The following is a 4,459-nucleotide window of genomic DNA, read 5'->3' as shown; positions in this document are numbered from 1 at the left end:
TTTTATTTCATCGGTATTCATTGGAGATTCTATACCTGCATCCTTGAATCCGATGAAATAGAAGCGGAAGGGAAGAGAAGATGATGGCGAAGATGTTGAAGATGACCGCATTGAAGAAGAACAGAGAAGGAGCAAGAAACACAAAGGGGACAAAGAGAACGACGTGAGCACGAGTGTCTTAGACAGAGAACGTGACCATGACTATAGTCGTAGCCGTGAGGAAAGGTCTTCCCGATCGGAATGTCACAGAAGTAGCGTAGGAATGGAGAGATAGAGAGAGACGTCAAGAGAGACAGACCGTCTTTGTTCTTCGAAGACGAACCATTCTTGGTGTCGGATTCGTCGACTGTCTTCTCCAAGTACTCATACTCATCGAAGTCCATTATCTCGCTTGTAGTCGATCCTCAAGTCCTAGATTAGGGATTTGGAGGATCGAATTTGATCGGTGAAGCTGTTGTGGATTCTTAGACAGAGATGATGGGTGCGAAAGTGCGAACCCTAGCTTCTGCAGTCTACTACATCTTTCTTATCTTTAAGTCTCCTGATCTCTCTTTGTGAATACATTTAGAATGTGTATTTATTTATGAATAACATTGTATTCATCTATGAATAGCAGTGCATTCATGTGTGAATGAATGTATTTATTTATGATTAGAAGTATTTATTTATTCATTTGTTAATAGCAGGGTACTCATTTGTTAATAGCAGTGTATTCATTTGTGAATAGCAGTGTAATCATGTGTTAATGAGTGTATTTATTTATGATTAGAGGTATTCTTTTTATTTTCAGTTGATTAAAAAAAGGAATTGGATTACTTGTAAATTAATATGTATTCATTTGTGATTGGAGTAGTTTCAGGTTTTTTGAAAAAAAATCATTTGTGAATATAAATGTATTGATTTGGGGTTGGATTTCTATTCATTTTTTTTAAAGAAAAAAAAACGTGAAATAGGAGAAAAAATTTGATTTTTTTCATTTTTTAAATAAATTTTGTTAAAAATGTTTTTTATATTCCATTAATAAGAAAAATAAAAAATCGAATATTTCTTTCTTTTTGGTAACTGATTCTAAATTTAAGGGAATTTGATTGAATTTTGTTTTATTTTAATTTAATTAAAATATACAATTACTTATATGCCCTTATATATTGATTGGTTTAGAATTGTTCTCGCGTTCTCAACGTTTTAGGTGTTCTAATTTGATGATTTCCCTGTATATATATATATATATATATATATATATATATATATATATATATATATATATATATATATATATATCCCCTATTCTAATAAAACAGTACCTATGATCCACGTGTCATTTGCTTGGCATCCCCCCATATACTTTTCCCGCTTATAGTTTCTATGTTAATTACCAATCATACCCTTTCCTTCAACTCCTTGAGAGTCGCATATCATTAACAACTGATTTGAATGACATTAGGACGTAATCACTATAAATCGGAAAGCAAATCTTCTCCGACTTTGAATTCATTTCCCCAACGCTCCTCCTCTCTTATATTTCTCACACTCTGATGTTTATGTGGCCTATTCCTTCTATTTTCCTCTTTTTCAATCCTAAACCCACTCCCAAAAAACTCCCTATCAGTACTTTCGAAGGATTCCCAGTTAAACATTTTAGTTTGAGTTTGATTATGCCAAGATTGGCCTACTTGGAGAAGCAAGACATATGACTAAGCAATCAGGTCCGATTGAAGAAGAGACAAAAAATTGTTACTGTTTAGGGCGATTGAAGAAGAGACGATAAGGAATCGATACTAATTGTGGTTGGTGAGTCCATTTTTTGAGTTAATTTCATTTGAAGTCTTGTGAAACCTCGATCTTTTTAACCAACACCATGTAAGTACAATTCAACTAATCCTTGGTTGCAAGACACTATAAAAATTGTGGATATGGGTGAACATGGTGGTAAACCTCGATCAACAGCGAGCCTTTTATCTTTTCCTTTAATTCTCATTCTAGTCATATTATAACATGTTGATTGTTGGATTATTCGGCTTGCTTCTATGTTGTAAAATATTGAATTTTCTCTATGACAGTCAATTACAAGACCACTCAATTGGAATTTCAAAAAATTGACTTCTTGGCTTCAAATCCCCACGTCCGACGATTTTTCTTATTTAGGTTCGTTTATTGGAGTTTTATCTTAATATGAAACTTCCAGGTCTCTGTTTGTTGGAGTTTTATCTTAATGTGAATGTTCTAATTTCTTGATTGTAAATTGTTATGATTTTTCTTTAATAGGTTTATTTATAACAAATCAGAAATTAATCAGATCGTTCCTCTATTCAACCTCAACTCATGGTTTAGTGAGGAATCATTGAATCAATATCATGTCTTCCATCTCTTTTTGGTTTTGATTTTTAATGTATAAGATCGAATTACATCTTGGTATTATCATCGTTTTCATCAATGCACACCAAGTGTTTGACAAAATGCCACATTGAATCAATTTCATGTATTCCTTTTATTTCTTTGTCTCTACAGTACCGACATACACATATAAACATGGCTATTTTTTTCTTTATTTTTGGAGCAAGGATTCTGTTCTGGTACTAGCCTACATGGTGCATAAGCGTGATTTATTGGGAAGTTTCAATCAAGTCATTATCAAGATGTAGGTCTCCTTAAATAATGGAGTTTACGGTTTAAATATAAAATTTAGTGAATAATTTATGATTATGTATCAAGAAAGGGAATTTGTTCTTCAAATATCACCTTACTATGTTGCTCTTTACTTCTGGTCACATTTATGGCAGTTTGCTCAGATTTAAAGAGAGAAAGAGGAGTACCAATGCCTGTCATAGAGTAGGCCATCATCTTTAAAGAGCTCTTTCTCTATTCAGATTTAGAGAGAGAAAGAGTGGACCAAGTCTGAAAGCTTCATCCAGGTGATCATCTTCTTCCTTGATGTTGCCAACCAATATTAACATTTAAAATCTATTTCACATTTGAAATATATTCGTTATATGGGTCTATATTTGCAAGTTAAGATTTGTTGTTGGTATCCTTAGTTGGTTCTTATAGATGCTTAGATGAAAGTTCATGGCTCAAGTTAGAAAGACTTTAAGTTTTTACCATATTTATTATAAGTCGTTTCACACAAATAATATATTTTTTTTTGTATGTTAAACTTTCTTTTTTTTCTTTCTAAGAGGTGTTTTGAATAACTAATTATATAACTAGAACATAGTCCTTTTTTTTATAAAGATAGTGTTTCTTTTGGTTTTGCATTATATAACTAGAACATAGTCCTTTTTTTTTATAAAGATAGTGTGTCTTTTGGTTTTGCAGATGGTTGTATTATATGTGTTGATGCCATGTGTCATCTCCTAATCCCCAACCAACTTCTTATCCCGTCCAAAATATGAAACTAAAATTCCGGTTATGCCCTTGTGCTACATAAAAATCCAGTTGTACATTTCTAATTCGGTGCAATTAAACAATAGAAACAATCATAATATTTCCATAAAATCAGGAAAAATAATTCTAATTATTGCAAAACTTACTCATATTTACCTGCCATTTAATTCGGATCCTTTTAAATTGGGTGTCTACTTCTCATTCCAAAACAAGAATATTCTTAATGTATGTTAGTGTATGTGTGTTGTGTGTTTCTATTGTGTTGTGTTTCAAACCATTTTCCAGAAAAATATAAAATAGACAACAAACTTTGTATCATATGTAGAAATAACATTGTACTTTCAGAAAAACTGATTTCTTAACCTTTTCCTGTCAAACCATTGTACTTTGAATGACCATTCCTGAAAATAAATGGAAATAGTTCAAAAAATTTATGTATTTTCATTGTTTGACAAATGGTAACATTAAAGCTTCTAAATCATTTTTAATAAGTTTTTGTTTTTCACTTTTGCCAATTTTAGCTTGTACTTTGAATTTATGATTGTTGAACCAAATTGTCAAACTTTTCTTAATTTTTGTTCCCGGGTCAGAATTCTCTTTAAAAAATAATTATATGTTAACAATACAAGGGCAGAAGAGTCATTTTATTTGTAGGGGTGGAATTGTTATTTTCTTTTTAGGGGCAGAATGGTCATCTTTTTACAATCTTACTTTTCTTTTATGTTTACTAATTATGTTTCTATTGAAAACTTTTTATTTTTAGGGCAGTGTACTTTAAAATAGATGGTATAATAAATATATATACTTGAAAGTACATTGTTATTTTTTATACATGGACCGACAACTCCTGTGAAACTACATATTCGAAAAATTTAAGTATTTTCTTTGTTTGACAAATGATAAGATTATAATTTTTATTGTTAGAAGAAATTAATAAAAGGAACACTAAAGATTGTTATTCGTAGTCATTTTGATATGCTGTTAATTAACTCATTTCTAGAAAAAAAAGTATGCTAATATTTTTTTATTACTATTTGTTATAAATATCATGTTATTATCTATTATTATTGATAAA

This window comes from Lactuca sativa, chromosome 5 (genome assembly GCF_002870075.4).
Source record: "Lactuca sativa cultivar Salinas chromosome 5, Lsat_Salinas_v11, whole genome shotgun sequence".
NCBI lineage: Eukaryota > Viridiplantae > Streptophyta > Magnoliopsida > Asterales > Asteraceae > Lactuca > Lactuca sativa.
The sequence above is the reverse complement of the archived record's forward strand: the minus strand, read 5'-3'. Positions refer to the sequence as shown.